Source organism: Canis lupus, chromosome 23, assembly GCF_048164855.1.
Source record: "Canis lupus baileyi chromosome 23, mCanLup2.hap1, whole genome shotgun sequence".
Taxonomy (NCBI): Eukaryota; Metazoa; Chordata; class Mammalia; order Carnivora; family Canidae; genus Canis; species Canis lupus.
The window spans coordinates 12,855,243-12,872,521 of record NC_132860.1 but is presented as its reverse complement, the minus strand read 5'-3'; the positions used below and the strand labels follow the sequence as shown (position 1 = coordinate 12,872,521).

At 49.3% G+C, this 17,279-nt stretch overlaps 1 protein-coding gene across 4 annotated transcripts in view; it reads left to right on the top strand.

The window, feature by feature from the left end:
• The first annotated feature begins 9,804 nt into the window (after window positions 1-9,804).
• The window catches only part of INSC (INSC spindle orientation adaptor protein), a 118,941-nt gene continuing 111,466 nt past the window's right edge, over window positions 9,805-17,279 (top strand). For 2 of the 4 annotated variants that reach the window (XR_012015533.1, XR_012015532.1), the window contains exon 1: window positions 9,805-9,942. The gene's annotated coding sequence lies outside the window, so the exon portion shown is untranslated. The remainder of the gene's footprint in view (window positions 9,943-17,279) is intronic. The other 2 variants (XM_072793965.1, XM_072793964.1) reach the window with 2 other exon arrangements.

The window sequence follows — 17,279 nt, the reverse complement described above, 5'->3', positions numbered from 1 at the left end:
AATGCTAGTGTAGCTATATTAATTTTGAATAAAATTGACTTTAAGGCAAAAAACATCACAGAGATAATGAAGCCCTTATAATAACAAAGCTTAACATTTTTTTGACAGGATGTAAGAATTCTAAATGTGTATGCACCTAATAACATAGCCCCAGAATATATAAAGTAGAAATCTACAATTATGGTGAGACATTTTGACACACCTCTCTTATTATCTCCTAGTATGGGAATGCTTTATTTGTTTCTTTATTGTTATACTGTGAGCATCCCAAGATCAGAGGCTGCCTTGATCACTTGCATCCCATGTGATGTGCATAGTGCCAGGCACAGGGCTGGTCTTCATTCATTGCTGGACTAAACTTCATCCAGCAATAGTGAGATCGTTATGTTCTGAAATGGCACATTCTTTCTTTCAGAATGTTCTTTCTCTTAGAAGAGCCTTAGTGTCTTCTGGACTAAAACTTCTCCTCTCCTCTCATTCCAGCTTTTCTAATGGGGCTTGAGCATGGACTGGTTCAGAAGAAGTTCCCTCTGGGAAGAGTGGATGTGTCTGAGGCCACACTCTTTATTTTTTAAATTAAATTTAATTTTTAACTAATGTAACAGACACATACCTTCCATTTTACTTTTAAATTCTGAGAAGACATTTTATCATATGAAATATGTAATTGGAGGGGGGTTGAGTTGCATATCCAAAATACTTTCTTGTAGAAATAGACAGAATGACCTGGGTGTATAACCAAATCCAAGTTCATCTTGCTTGATGCAAGATAATCACTGAGACATCAAGGATGCAGCAAAGAAAAGGTTTATTTGAGAGGCATCTAAATGAGGAGATGGGAGGGCAAGCCTCAAATCTGCCTCACCCAAGGATAGTCAGAGAAATTTAAAGGCATATGAAAGGTCTGGGTAAAATGCTCCAGCTGAGCTTATTAGTCTGAAGCTGTGAGCAGTCCCATTAACCCTTTGGTTACTGGTTTCAGTCCCCACTGTCCTTTGATCATTCCTCATCCTTGAGAGAATTGGGATGATGACCATTCTAGTTATTTCCTGCTGAGATGGGCCAAAGATTGGAGTTAGGGGAATGGAAACTTTCTGCATATTCTGAACATTTGCCTTCAGAAATATTCTTAGTTCCAGGTTGAAACCTAACATTCTGCATTACCAAGATTTGTGTACTTTGGTCATTAGTTTTCCTACTATTTTTTAATCTAGAGCCTTAGAAGAGATTTTTTTGTAACCAAGTAGAAGGGGTGTGTTTGAGGCCAGACCTTTTAAACCAAAGGTGGGTATTAATTGCAGGGAATTTAAAGTTGGGTTTTTTTTCCCCTGTAAAGTCCTAGACTGGGTATGGTTTCCATTAGAAGGTTTCTCTCTGGCTAATTATCCATTCATCCTCAATAATGTATCTGGAGGTTGGCATTAAGGCTTTTCAATTATTCAAATTGTCAGAGTTTTCATTTACTGGTGAAATTTTTCTGGAAGCTCTTGTGGCAGCTATTGCTTGTGTTTGATGGCATTGCTAAAGTTCTTGCACTGTCTTTGGCAAGCTCTTAGTCAAAAGCTGTAAATCTAGGTCTGTCAAGACCATTATGGCAATTTAGTGGCTTCCTGGACAGTTTAGTGCTTCTATAGAGAGATTTAAGTGAGAAAGAAGATGTGGGGATTGAGAGCATTTGTAGATCATGATTATTTTCTGGATTCTGATTATTTTCCATTTGCACTATGTACCCCCCCCCCCCCCCCCAGTTTTTCCATCTTTACCTGCTCTGTGTCCTAAAGAGCTGGTCCTCAGAGCACACCAACCGGGCCTCTCTGGTTGGGTTCTTTCAATGGAGTCACTGGCTGGAGATCATAAGGAGGAGAAAAGAGAGTTTAGGAAATTCCTTCCTTGCTTGCTGATGTGGTTTTGAGATGATCTCTTCCATGGTTGCACAGCCTCTTCCATGGTTCCACTGGGACACCAGCAAGATATTTCCTCCCCGTTTCTCTAGGCTTAGACCACAGCGTCTCTAGTTATCAGTACCTGGGTGCCTCAAAACAGTTGTTTTACCCTTTACCTTGACATAAATAGCCTTTCATTGAATTGTCTTCCAAATCCCATCTGAGTGGATTTCTTTTCCTGCTGGGACCTGCCAGGACTGTGAAAAAAATGGGATATGCATTATGGCTGAATGATGATCTCTTTCCTTAGTTCCTGGCCTCAGAGTCCTTGTCAATACACCTGTGAGGACTCTTAGACCAGATCTAAGATGCTATAGAGTCAGCAACCCAGTGAAAGAAAGACACTTATGTATGGTCACAGGGTAAAAGATAAGCGTAGGATCCTTATCTCCCGTGCTGTGCTCTTCCTACCAACTCCTGGACCTTCTCTTGATGCCACAGTGACATGAAGAGGATGTATAAATTAGGACTTGTTTACTTGTAAGCAGAAGGAACAAAAACTCAAGTCAGCTTAGGAGAAATTTAAAAAGAGATTGTTAGAATATAGATGTGTCTCATGGAACTTCCAGGTCAGGTAAGCTGTTAGATGCTCTTCTCAGGGAAAATTTTTGGAAACCCAAGTTCTCTGCCTTTTAGGGGCCGGATATTCTATTTGGCTCCATTTATCTCTTCAGCCTCTGGTTCCTGAATGATCTCTGCCACTTCTTTGCTCTGCTACATTGGGTTCTACCCGGCTTGAACCATTCCACAGAAGTGTCTGGAATTTCTACTATGTGCCAGACACTGCACCATAAGATAGGGCCTCCGTTCTTGTGGAGCAGAGGGTGAGAGATAAGGCAATAATCAAACAGATAAATAGACCAAGAAATTTCAGAGAGTGATACTTGGTATAAACAGGAGGATGACGGGGGAAGGTTCTTCTCATTTGGGAGGTCAGGGAAGACCCCTCTCAGGAATATGACATGACCTGAGAGAAGATGTGATCCTGAGAGAGAGAAGAATCATATAGAGTTTTGTGAGCCAGAGTAAAGGGTCTAGAATTTTTATTCTAAGGCAAAAATAAGCTGTCGAAGACATATTGGAGGAGGATGTGATCTCATCTACATTGGTAAAGGATGACTCTGACTGCTTTGTGGTTAATGGAGTCTAGATGGTTATGGATTCAATATGGAAGTAGAGCAGACAGGATGGACTGACAAGCTGGATGTTGGGGGTGGTGATGAGTTAAGAGGAATCAAAAGATGACTTTTATTTTTTTTATTTGATTTACTTGTTTTTGATCAGCGGGGCAGAGGTGGTACCATTTAATAACTTGCCTTGATTCCAACTTATAACCAGGTCCAGGGCCTTCCACTCTCCAGATGGGAAAAGTTCTTTCCTCACCAGGCTCCATAGCTTCCTCATTGGCTCCCTGTGCCCACACTGACCACCTCTCTATTGACAGACTCCGTTCTGTCTGGGAACCTGGGCCATGTTCTTCCAGGGTTGGGAGCAAGTTCTTCAGAGCAGCACCACACAGTGCCCCACTTAGGGCACCCCCAACCATAGTGAGGCAGAGTCCCAGCCATTAGGCTTTTCCCCATAGATGGTAGGGTCCTTGCAATCCCAATTTAGGATACCTCTCAGCCCTTGTCTCCAACTCAGATCTAGAATCACTGAGATCTGGCTCGTGTAATTGCTCTCGCTGGCTTCCTTTCAAATGTATGTTTTTCACCTCTAACCTGGCCACGATTGTCATTCCTAATTTCTTCTTCCCCCACCTCCCAGGGGAGCTGGGATGATTCTTCCTTGACTCCTCAAGGCTCTGTTCCTATTTTGGCCCCCCACTTTAGGAAAAGACGCTTCTGGTTCTCCTTCTGCATCCTAGCTGAGCTAGCCCCTGACCATCTGTCTCAGCAGCAGGTGTACTTCCTTCTGCCCTCTGTACCTATGTTCTTGTGTTATATCTTGTGAAGCTTGTGGGGCCTAGAGTCAGTCAGACCTGGGTTTGAATCTTTGATCTTCCACTCCCTGCCTGTGTGATCCTGGGAGAGCTACTTAGTCTTGCTTAGTCCCTGTTTCCTCACCTCTAAAGTGGGGATAGTAATAACTCTCAGATAGTATAACTATCGTTAGATCATGATGAGACGTAAAGAAGGTAAACCATAATACCCTGGAAGAAGTCAATTCCTATTGATATGGTAGTAGTAGTTCTTTTTATTATTTTGTTCCTCTTCTTAAGACCTCACTTTGTGTGTGTGTGTGTGTGTGTGTGTGTGTGTGCAATCCAGTGTAGGGCTTGAACACACAACCCTGAGATCAAGACCTGAGCTGAGATCAAGAGTTAGATGCTCAACCAACTGAATTAACCAGGTACCCCAAGACCTCACTTTTTAAATTACCCTCAAATCTTTTCTTCTTTCTGAACCCGGGAGCCCAAGAAGCAGAGAAAATAGTGGACCGACACTGGAGAGGCTGACGTGGCTTCTAGAGCCAGGTCCTTGATAGGCCTCCTTCTAGAAGGCTTCTAAAGCTGTCCCCAGGCCAGTCAGAGCAAGCTTCTGAGACCCAAAGGGTCGAGCAATGTCCACTGAGTCACTCCCTCAATTAGACACTGAGACAATGACAGAACTTTTCTCTGCTGTATCTCTTATGAGATTGTCCTGCTGTTTTTGGAAAGACGTTGGCCCCTTAGACTTTGGAAAGAGGGCCTCTGTCTTAGCTCAAAATGCATGGCCACAGCTCTGATGCTGGAGTCCCCAGGAGCATTGGGGTTAAGGAGGCTGGCCAGGAAGGCATGTGACAGGCCAAACAGCTGGTGCTGGTCTGGCACCCTGATGACCTTTCCTCCTGAGCCAAACAGCTTTCGGTTCATTGTCATGGAAGCAGAAACTATAGCCCCTCCTTCTAGAATGGCAGTCTTCGAAGGTTAGTGGGCATCAGGATCACCCAGATGGTTTGTGAAGCCATAGCTTGTCGGACCCCAGCCCCAGAGTTTCTGATTCCTCAGTTGTGAGGGGAGACCTGAGAATTTGCATTTCCTATACAAGCCCAGGGTCACTGGTTGGGATCCTCTTGTAAAAACCACTGCCCTGAGGAATGGCTTATTTCCATGCTTACTCATTCTTCTGCAGCCCATCTGAGAGCTGGAAATAGGGGCAAGGCAAGGGGGTGGGGATCCTGGGTTCTTAATTCTATTAACTTGCCCTGTGGCTTTATTTCCAAAGGTGGTTTTGGTTGCAAGTAATGGAAAATAGCTTATTACTTTAAGGCAGGGAACTTCTGGGGAGGATGCTTAGGAATCTCTCTGAATTCAATGAAGAGCTGAACAATTCAGGCTTGGGAAGGGCAAGTTAGCCCTGAGGCCCTCAGTGCCTGGAATTCATGTGCCTGCTGTCCAGGGCACTCCAGTTCAGTGATCTGGCCACTAATAACCTTTGGTCTGACCAGTTACAATTCCAGATGCTGGGCAGCCTGGGTGGCTCAGCAGTTGAGCATCTGCCTTTAGCCCAGGGCGTGATCCTGGAGACCCGGGATCAAGTCCCACATCGGGCTCCCTGCATGGAGCCTGCTTCTCCCTCTGCCTGTGTCTCTGCCTCTGTGTGTGTGTGTGTGTGTGTGTCTCATGAATAAATAAATTTAAAAATCTTTTAAAAATTATTTATTTATTTATTCATGAGAGACACACACAGAGAGAGAACTTTTTAGGAATGCAAATTCTCTGACTCAGAATCGCTCTAAGGCCTCTTAGATCCCTTGCCTGATGATGTGATTCCAGGTTAACTTGTGGGAGTTTGGCATTCCTTTTTCCTAAAACTTTTTTACCATCCAGATGGCCCATGGGGCTGCCCTGCTGAGCTGTCCTGGGCCCACGGAGTGGATGAGCTTGTGAGAATACAAACAGGGGATTCTGGGATGGGGGTGCAGGGTGGGAAACCACAACAGACAACGGAGGTAAGCCTGATTATGACAGGCCTTCCTGGGTGTTCTCTGGTGGGGCTGCCTGGGGGGAGGCCCAGGGCCAGCACAGACTCTGCTTGGAGATGTCCAGCGTCGTGTGAAAGCTTCAAGCAGTGGACAAGTTCTTGGATGCCAAACGCTTCCCTCCTTCTGCAGGTCTGTTCTCTTAACTCCCTGGACTTTGGGCTCTGGATGTTGCTACTTGTCCTACATCATGGCCCTGCCCTGTCTTCTCCTCCATTCGTCCTCCCACCGAAGTCTGACCATGACTGTAATGTGGTTCCAGCTCCCTCGGGCAACACATGCTCTGTTCTATCTGAGGCTCTCCTACTGTACCCTGACTGGGGCCTTGTTGTCTCTCATCTGGTCCTGGGGGCCGGGAGCCCTCCTAGGCTAGCTTCCCAACAGTGCCCAGAGTCTCTGAGGTATTCCCTCCAGATCCCTTCAGAAAAGTGCACCCTAGGGGATCCCTGGGTGGCGCAGCGGTTTGGCGCCTGCCTTTGGCCCAGGGCGCGATCCTGGAGACCCGGGATCGAATCCCACGTCGGGCTCCCAGTGCATGGAGCCTGCTTCTCCCTCTGCCTGTGTCTCTGCCCCTCTCTCTCTCTCTCTCTCTCTCTCTCTGTGACTATCATAAAATAAAAAAAAATAAAAAAAAAAAAAAAGAAAAGAAAAGTGCACCCTAGCCTTCTACCACTGACCTTGAGGTATGTTGGGCCAAGCAGATTTGGAGCTGAGGTGGGGGGCTGATTATTGACCTGGCTGGCTCAACTGTAAACCCGAAATCTTCCCTCCATTTAGGTCTGAACTTGCCCTTACTAAAGTAATTTGTGAAGCTGGTGGAGCTGGAGGGGAAGTAGAGCACGGACTCAGGCTACAGGAGACCTTTGCCTAAGGCAGCTCTAGACAATTCCTGAGGCTTCTTTTGGTTGTGCACAACCATGGTTGTGCCTGAGTGCGTGCTCGGGTGCGCATGTATCTCCTTGCCTGTGTGTCTCATGTTCATCTGTGAGGTTTCCCGTGCATATCTGTATAAAGCTGGCCTGCATGTCACAAGCTCTGAGGCCACCGGCAGGTGACTTAAACCACTCATCCTCCATTTTCCTTGTCTGTACAATGGGATAATAGTAACTTCCACAAAAAGTGACGACTTTTTGTAGCAAAACGAGAATGCACATAAGCCCCTTCCACAGTTCTTAGTACTCCTGCGTTAGGCTATCATTACTAGGTGCCTTATGCAAGTGGCTTAGTCTCCCTATGCCTCAGTTTCCTCATGTGTACATTGGGGATAACACCGGAATGCAGTATTATTGTGGGGATCAGGGGAGTTGATATCGGCAAAGTACTTAGCACCGTGCCCTAAGTCTTAGTGACTGTAATGCCGTGTATCTGGGCGAGAATCTCTGAATTTGTGAATGTCTCTGGGCAAGTGTCTCTGCTCGTGTGTGTATACGTATGTGCCTATGGTGTATCTGTGTTTATATGGCCAGACGGGCCTCTTGTCTCTGGGTGGAGTTTGCTGTTGGCCCAAGCCTGGACTCCCTAAGCCAGCCAGGCCGGCGCTAGGGATGGAATTTCCATTAAGAATTAAACAGGACAGCACTGGGAAGCCAGGCAGACAGAGAGGAGGGGGTCAAGGGGGATGGTGTTCCAGCTCTGAGCTCCCTTGGGCGGCCTCAATTCCGAACTGCCTTGCCTTGGAGAAGGCCTCTGCCACCTTCGCCTTGACTTCAGGCTTGGTGGAGCCATGGCCCAGAAGGATGAGCGAGGAGAGAGGAGTTGCCCGCAGGGGCCTCTGTAGGGAGATTTGGAGTTGTTGCAGCCATGAGGCGGCCTCCGGGGAATGGAGAGGCGGCCAGCGAGGGTAGAGGCAGCTGGGGCCTATGGGGCCGACAGGAAGCCAGGAGACTGGACTGCACAGTACGTATCTGGGAAAGTGTGTATGTGTGTGTGTGTGTGTGTGTGTGTGTGTGTGTTTATTGGGGAATGCAGGGTGGGGGACATTCATACAAGTGCCCTAAAGGAACCTCTAGCAAACCAAGTCTGTTCTTCTCTTGCTCTGAAACCCAGGCACAAATTTTGGTCCTGGAAATAAAAGGTTTCTGAGGCTTTTGCCAGTACTTCAGTACTTATCCTGTTTATGACCTAAGCCTCATTCCATTACTAGCATACTAAAAAATATCTTGGCTTTCCAGGTACTTTTACATTCCTGGTCTCATCTCACACTTGTGACGCCCTCTGAGCTAGGCAGATTATTATGATTCCTATTGTAAATAGGGGAAAACTGAGTCATACAGAGGCTAGGTGACTTGTCCAAGGACACCCAGCTAGAAAGTAGTAAAGGCAGGATGGAAAGTCCAGACTTTATTTTTTAAAGATTGTATTTATTTATTTGAGGGGGAGAGAAAGGGGTGGGAATGGGCAGGGAGGGGGGACAAAAGGAGAGTGAGAGAGAAGCAAACTCCCCGCTGAGCAGGGAGCCCGATATGGGGCTCAATCCCAGGACCTGAAGATCACGACCTGACCTGAAGGCAGATGGTTAACCTACTGAGCCACCCAGGCACCCCCAGACTATTTTTATTATACAATCCAACCTACCAGAAATGGACTCAGAGAAAAGATTCCGCAAACCATGCCCATTTGAGGGAGGCCGAGGCCCCAGTGTTAAATGCCCAGCCATGTGGGTGTCTGGGGCCTCAAGATCTGCTCCCAGACCCTGAGACAGATGTGGTTGAAATAGGAACCCAAGCTCCTCTGCAGGGGCTGGGGTGGGGGGTGGTGGAATCAGGCTCCCCTGGATAGATGGAAGCTGTCGGTGAAGCTGGCTCCTCTGAATGACTTGGGTCCCCAGAGCCTGGCGTTCCCAGAGAGCTGGGGCAGTTGAGTTAATGTCAGGAGCTGCGACATGTCTAGGGTCTGGGTGCAACTGTCCTTGTTAGCCAGGGCCTGGAAAAGGGAACAAAGGTATTAGCATCAGGGAAGAGAAGGCTGAGATGGGACCTTGGAGCAGCCATTGTGTCATGGAGCTGGAGCTGGAGCTGGCCTCCTTCCCTCTTCTGAACACGGAGCGTGAGTATATTGATATAGTTTACACATGAGGGATTTCGGCTAGATGCCAAGGAGAACTTCCTGCCAACTAGAGGGTGCAAGGAAGGAAGAGGGCCTGACGGTGGGGGGTTGGGGGGTGCTCGGGGCTGACTTACCTTCATGATCCCCCAGAGTGGGTAGGGGCCCTTCAGGCCGGGTTGGATTTATGCCTCCGCAGGGCGGAGGCAATTGGATGGAATGACCTTGCAGCTTCCTTCCCGTTCAGGAATGCAACATTCCTGAGCTTTTGGGTAGGAATCGGCCTTTTTTTCCCCTAGACTTAGCCATCTGACACAGAGGAGTCCAGAGGGGAAGTCTGGTGTGCCCCGAGCCAGAAAGGAGTCTCAACCACAGCCTCTGTGGTTTTTGGCAGGTCGGTGGTCTGGAGGTCGGTGACCTTACCTGGGCGGCTTAGATCCCGAAGGGAAGCACCTGCGGCGCATAAGCCAAGTCGCACGCCAGGCATTTGGGGACCGGCTCCCTCCGCAGAGCATGGGAACCGCGCCGATCACCCCCCCCCCCCCCCCGGCCCCTCTGCAGATGCTGGCGCGCGCGGGGCGCACGTGGGCACCCCGGCCTCCTCGCCCCCGGGGGTGCGCCCCAGTCCTGCCTCCCGCGGGCCCCGGGGCCGAGCCGCGGCTCTAATTAGGCGGGAGCGAGCGCCCCGACGGGGCCGCCGAAAGAGCTCCGCGGCCCGCGGGGATGGGGCGGGGCGCGCGGGCGTGGAAGGTCCCGCGGCGGGGAGCGGGCAGGGGGCGGGCTGGGGGCGGGGGCGGGGCGGGGGCGGCCCCTCCCGGCCCGGCCTCGGGAGCCCCGCGGCGCCCGCCTCCGAGGCCCGGCTCCCGCCCGAGGAGACCCCCGACGCGCCCTTGCGGAGCCCGGCCGCCCGGTGCGAGCCCGGGGAGCTGTGCAGCGCGCGTCCCAGGCCGTGCGTGAGTGAGAGAGAGCGCGTGGGGCGCGAGCGGGGGCTCAGGTGCAGCGGGCAGCGCCGTGCAGGGGGGCCCGGGGCGCGGCGGCCCCAGGGGTGGACGCGCGGAGGCGCAGGGGTGCCTGCGCGCAGACTTCGCGGGTGGCCGAGCTTGTCCCCAGCTGGGATGTCTCCCCTGTGGGTCGTTCGGGGGCGGTAAGCAGGGCGGGGGGTGGGGAGCTCGGAGTCCTTGCGCGACCCCGGAGGCGGTGGTGCTCCGGGGACCCGGCGGGGGGGCCAGGGCCAGGGCGCAGCGTGGGGGAGCCGCCGCCGCCGCCCCAGGAGGCAGGAGGACATGAGAGGACAGTGAGGGGGTTGAGCAGACCACCCCGTCGTGTGCGCTCACCAGCACCCATAGGGCACTCACACCCCCACGCCCAGCCGCTCCTGTGTACACACGTTGTACCCACACGCGCCAGCCTTGCGTGCACTTACAGTGGGGACGTCCACGCAAACACTCGCATGCTTTCAACACGTGTACCTGTGGACGGTGACTTGTATGCAACACGTACCTCCGTGTGTGCACTGTGCATATGCACAAACATGCCCCCCTCTTACGGGCTCTCAGCCTCCAGACCTCCTTTCTGGGTCCCCTTTAGCCTATGTATGCTTGGACCAAGGAGAACCTGGCCATGGTGAGGATTATCTTTTTTTCTTTTTTAAGATTGTATTTATTTATTCATGAGAGACACAGAGAGAGAGAGAGAGAGGCAGAGACACAGGCAGAGGGAGAAGCAGGCTCCATGCAGGGAGCCCGACATGGGACTCGATCTGTGACTCCAGGATCACGCCCTGTGCCTAAGGCAGGCACTAAACCTCTGAGCCATCCAGGGATCCCCTGGTGAGGATTATCTTAAGTAAGGGACTTTGGCTGTGGATTCTGGGCAGATGCTGGATAACACAGTGCCTCTAGGGGGTCCCGTTTGGTCTAAACTGAGGCTGCCGGTGTAGCCTGGGGCTTAAGGGTCCTGGACTCAGAAGCAGCTTTTACCCTCTTACAAATGAAAAGGCCAGGCTTGCAGACTGAGGCAGAGAGAGGCGCCTGCAGTTTGCTCCAGGCTCTGGTTTGCTCCGGATTCCCCCTGCTGTAGAAAAGCCATGAGCCTTCTGGGGGCTGGGGCCACGCCGCTGTCACTTGACAGGGAAGCACAGAGAGTCGAGCTGGGCTGATTCTTTCTCTTTGGTTTTAATCAACCCTATTTTGAGTCTCCCATCTCAGGCTAGGCTGCAAGAGCTGGCTTTGGGTTTGCTTCCTCTCCCTTCCCCCAGTGGCTGTCTCTTTGCTTGATAGAATCTTGTTCTCCCTGGCCTCCTTCCCCCGGGGACCACCGGGGACACACTAAATAGTGCTCGAAGGAATTGTTGTTAGGATGGCTTCTAGAACTCTTCCATCCATGTCATTCTTCTCTGGACAGGCTTCAGTGAGGGGCCCAGACTTATGTGCTCCTTCACCTGGGAAGTTAGATGACATTGGCTTTATCTTACTGTTTATGGTTTAGCCCAAGGAGTGTCTGAGCTCTCACCCCACCAAGTCTCCTTATATGCAGGGGAGAGATGATCTTCAGCCATTTCCTGAGCAGGGTGCAGGGAGCTACTCTCCCCTGCCCTGGTCCTCAGCCTGACCCCTGGGGATGGTTCAGTAAGGGCAGGCTCTGGTCAGCCCGGCAGCCTTCTTGCAGAGTGAAGGAAGTCTGCATACCTTCCCTAGCCTTCCCCTTTGTAGGGGCCCCAGCCACCATAGGACTCAAGAAAAGACTAGAAAACTAGGGGACTCATGGTGATCTCAGTCCTGGTCTATTTCCTCTCCCCCCAACCCCCCTCTCTTAATCAAATACATATACCTGCTAGTCCAGAACTTCAGAGCAACAATGAAGAGCCATAGAGCATCAGGGCAACCCCACAGGGTTAACATAGTTCCAGTTTAAGGAGGACAAATCAGACAACAGAATAATAGCAATTATGACGTGTAAGAATGGTAATAGAAACGTATTTATTGAATCTTGAATATATGCTTTATTTCCTTTACTTTTCACAACAACCTTCTTAGGTTAATAGTCCCATTTTTTTTTTCCTGACAAGGAAACTGAGGCTGAGAGTGCTCAAGGGATTTCTATAGGTCTGTGTGACCCCTGAGCTCATGACATAACCTGTGTGTTTCTCTTCCTACTTCGGCTGCTAGGAAGCTCTAAGTTCATCACATTGCTTCACAGTAGTACTTGTGTTAACTGGAACCCTGGCTTTACCTTTAATTTCTGCTTTAACAACGATGTGGTGCACGCATCTTTGAATGCAAATTCCCATATTCTTTGTAGAAAGAGATCAGAATAAATAAATGAACAGCCGGCAATTAAACATTTTATTTGCCTGTGAGGATGGGAAGCATGTTGCATAGATTTTTTGGGGGGACACTTCCAATTTCAAATATTTCACTTGGTTTTCAAACCATGTCTTAATTTTGGCTTCTTGTATCTTTGGACTCAGACTCATGACTATGTCTTGGGGCTTTTCTTTCTAGCAGCGCGGGGAGATAAAGCCCATCTCTGTGCTGGCTCAGACAATGGGGATTGTTGGGAATGAATTGGGCCATTGATAAATGCCCCTTGCTCTGAGTACTTCAGCTGCCAGCTCCTCCCTGTCTCAAAAGCCTGAGTGTCTGGACGCCCGAAGGAGTTTGACCCCTGCCCTAAGCCTGGCCCTGGCCCCAAGGCCACCCCTTCTTCATATGACCCTGTCTAGGCCCAGGGCTCTGCTGGGAGGTCTGTGTCTCTTGGACTTGAGCTCTGCCTCCCCCAGCATGGACCACATAGTCTCTGATCAGGATGGCTCTTCTGGAACCAGAGCTCAGGTTGGGGAGTCTGGGCTCCGGAATGTGGAGGGACATACAAGGAGGCTTTTCTGCCCCCTTTCCCAGACCTATGAGGTCATAGACAAATGCTCACTTTTTTCTCCTTCCCAATGAGGGGGTTTCAAGTCTACCAAGTGGTTAGGGAGTTATTTGTCACCTCTTACCTATAAGAGATGTAGGCCACCAGGGGCCTCTGAATGCAGGACAGGGCTCTGGCTGCATTGGAAGTTGCTGAGACTTGTAACTAATGGACTCCAAGACTGATTATTTTACTCTGCCCGATGCCATTAATGTTTGGCAAGGGGAGCAGTGGAGGGCAGTGTTTAGCACTAAAGAATGGTTAGAAGGACTCTAGTGGTGGGCTTTCAGGCACTATAGTGGGGTTCTGCTTCTCAGTTTGCATGAGGTCACCCCCTCCCCGCCTCCCCACCCACACTGGTGGCTGTTAACCACATTTAACATTGATCCTCCCAAAAGCATTTGGTTACAAAGTGGGAAGGAGGAGTCATTGGCCTGAGGTCCTGGGAAACACCTGGTACTAAGTGATGTGCAGGTGGGCTGGTGCACGTGAGGGGTTTCCTCCTTCCCGATACACGTCATGTCAAAAAGGTAAGACAGATTTGATTGCGTCTCTGCTGAGAATTTGAGGTGTTCCCAGGACTTTTAGCGTCACCAAATGAGAAGAGGTTTAAGATCCAGCAACAGTGTTGGGCCTGGCTCTCAGAGTGGCTGGGGGAAAGGCTAACTCCCGGTTACTCCCATTCATTTAGTATCTGCTAAAGGCCAGCCCCTCGTGGGGTTCTTTGCATCTTTTGTTTCATGAAACCTCTGAAGCGACCCTGTGAGACAGGCACTTCTGTTTTGAAGATGGGGAAGCTGAAGAACTGGCCATCGTTACATCCAGGTGTGTCTGACGTCGGAGTCTGTAGTGAGTGTCTGCAGACACCTCTGGTTCAAAAGGTTTGAAAACGGGAAAATCCACCCCTTTGGGACAACGGGGAAGGGCGAAGGGCCCGACTTCTCTGGCCCTGGGACTTGAACATCAGCATCGTAGGCCTTGCCAGGCTCAAAGGAGACTGCCCCTCTGTGGGAAGCAGGGGTGGGGTCGGGAGTTTGCTTGGATTGGCAGGGATCACCCCCATTCTCTTGGGGTGGGCAGCACTGGGCTTCTGTGGCTTTACTTCTCCCCCGGATCACTTCTCCCCTGCCCTGGGAATGGAGCCTCCACCCAGACTCTGCGATGCAGCCAGCTCAGTCTCCCTCCCCCTCCAGGGTCCCCTCGGTGCCAAGCTCTGGGGGAGTCCAGGATCCTGTGAGGACGTCTCTGGGCAGACCAGACCCCATCACGGCATGATGCAGTGTCTATAGGCATCAGCAGTTTGGCTGGGTTATTGTGTGTGGCGTTCACTTTCTGCTGGAGAAAGGGAGGTTTTGTCTTACAACCCAAATATCCTGGGTTTGGAAACCATGTAAAATACAGCCTGTGGTCGGGGAGTGTGGGCTGCATTGTGGGCCTGTGTGTGGTGCTGGCTTAAAGCACATGGTTGAGAGACAGAATGATGGACTCAGGCTGTCTCACTGCCTCTGATAGAGGGTCAGAGGAGGGCTGTACGGGCTGGCAGTGTGCAGAGAAAAGAGCATGGGCTTTGTCGTCAGAGGGATCTGACCTGGAGCCCCCAGTTTCCTTGTCTGTATAATGGGGTTCCTTATAACGCTCTGGCATTGCTAGCACTAGATAGTTTGCTGAAGTGTAGGCTCTGACGTAGGGTAGGGGAACCACGAATGGCATATCCTTCCTCCTTATCCCACTCACCTTCTGGGGAAGACCACCAGACTGATGGGCAACAGACCTGGACTCCAACTCTAGCTCAGCCTCTGGGTACACTGGGTTAACTTACTTCCTCTGCGTCTCACTTTCCTTGTGTGTAAAATAAGGGAAGAACAGATTTCTCTCACTTTCTGTAGTTTTTGAACATAATGAAGTCAAGGGGGTCTCTCAGAAGATGCAGAAAGTTCAATTACTATTATTCGTTTATTCACACCACAAATCCCAACTGAGACCCTGTGGTGTGCCAGGATCTGTGCAGGGCACAGGGAATAGAGATGAGCAGGGCAGATCCTGGTCCTCCAACTGCAGTCAGACCATGTGGTTTGTAAGCAGTGACAGGCTTGTCTGTGGAACATGATCCCAGCGGGTCCTGGACACCTTGGTGTATCAGAAGAGGAAATGTCATCTCCTACTGGGGCAATCAGAGAGGCCTTCCACGAGGTGGAAACTCTTGGTCTGGATCTGGGAAGATAACAGGAGGTCTCTAAGAGGATCAGAGGAGGGCATTCTAGGCTGAGAGACCAGCACATGCTAAGACAAGAGTGTCGTCTAGTGTGGTAAGATCAGGGAACTTGAGGCAGTCTGACGGGAGTGTGTGGTATGGGGTCATTGGGAGTGATGAGAAGTGAGACGGGAGACATTACAGAGGGTGGATGTCAGGGCTTGAAGGCTGTGTTAATGTGTTTGGATTTTGTCATGACAGTCATAGGCAGGCACTAGGGGCTTTGAAGCTAGAAGCAGGGGAGGGTCATGGTTGGATATGGGCTCACTCATTCATTCAACAAACGAAGAACCAAGCAATTTGTATGTTGCTTGTTCATTTTTTTTTTTTTTTAATTTGAGAGAGAGAAAGAGTATGATAGAGCATGAGGAGAGGGGAGGGAAGGGGAGGGGCAGAGGGAGAGGAAGAAGCAGACTCCCCACTGAGCAGGGAGCCCAATGTAGGACTCGATCCCAGGACCCTGAGATCATGACCTGGGCCAAAGGCAGACATTTAACCAACTGAGCCACCCAAGGCGCCATGTATGTCACTTTTAATTTGGATACCATATCGAATTAATGGAAAGTTGCAAGGCTGGTGAAAGAAATCCTGCTTTATCCAAATCCCTTAGTCATTTCAGGACGCTTCATTTACTTTATTGTTTTCATTCTCTCTCCAATAATATAAAAAATACATTATTTTTATTATTTATGCATATCTCGGTTCTCTATAATGTATCTTATTGTTTATTATTATATTCATTGTTTTATGATGTATGCATATATGAATACATATATACAATATTCATTTCTGATGAATTTAAGAGTAAATTAGAGACACGATGCCTCTTCACCCCGAAATGCTTAAGTGTGCATTTCCTTAAAAAAAAGGATATTCTCTTACCACAGTACACTTCTGTCCCGACAGTGGCTTTCCCTTCCTTGCCCCATTCAGGATCCAACCCACAGATTACATTTTGTTGTCTTGTATCCTTGGTGTCCTTACATCTGGAGCAATTCCTCTGCTTTGTCTTTTCCGACCTTCATGTTTTTGACTAGAAGACGCCAGTTATTTTGTTGGCTATCCCTCCATTGGGGCTTACCTGATGGCACTACCTGATTAGCATATGCATTTTTGAGCAGCAATACTACCAAAGTGAAGTGATCATCTTCACAAGCACAGGATGTGGGGACTGTCCCAGTGCTGGTGATGGAAGCCCTCATCTCTTGCTTAAGGTAATGTTCACCAGTTTCTCCATGGTGAAATGACTGTTGTACCCTCTGTAATTACTAAGTAGTTTGTGGAAAGATATTTTGAGATTATGTAAATACTCTCAAACTTTTACCCACTAATTTTATCATCATTGACACTGCTGAATGCATGGTTTCTTCTATGTTTACTAGTTGGCATCCTAGGGTAGTCCAGCTCTTTCCCTTCTCCTTTTCTTTCTCTTTCCACCGCTCCCTTCTTTCATCACTATGAACTAAATTTTTAAAATGTATTCAGTGGGTCCAAATCAATTCATATATTTTATTTTGATCTTCAACTTGCCCCAGATTTGATCAGTGGGAAGCTCCTCTGTGAACTGGCTCCTGTTTCTTCCCTTGTCTCCATGATGCTCTGAGCATTTGCTTACTAGCTACTAATGTTCCGGGCTCATTTTACTTTTTTCTTGCTCTGACCCTGGAACTAGCTGTTTCTCCAAGAAGCCCTGGATCCTTTTAGTGGAGAATGGTATTTGGAAACCAAGATCTGGGGCAATATGTGCTCCTTGCTTTTGGGTGTGCCATTGTTTCTATGCCCTCTTAGCAAACAAAGCTAGGACATATACCTATATAGGACCTATAGGTATATGTCCATATTTATTTTTATGATTAAAAGTACAAGAAATTATTTATATTTTTAGAAAGAAAAAACCCCACAAGGGACTGAAATAGGGAGTAGTAGCATACAGGTACTTTAGATTGAGTGATCAGAGAGGGCCTCTTTGAGGAAGTGAGACGTAACGAAAGGCTGGAGTTTGTTTTAATGACAAGGTCCTCGTCATATATGTTAGATCTCCTTGAACAGCTCTTTCATCCACACAGCTGCGTACGTCGGGAGTGCTGGCAATCCTCCTCAGCACCTCTCTCCCTCCGAGCCTGTGTGTCATCCCTCACCAAGTCTGGTTGATGTTCTCTTGTAAGTAT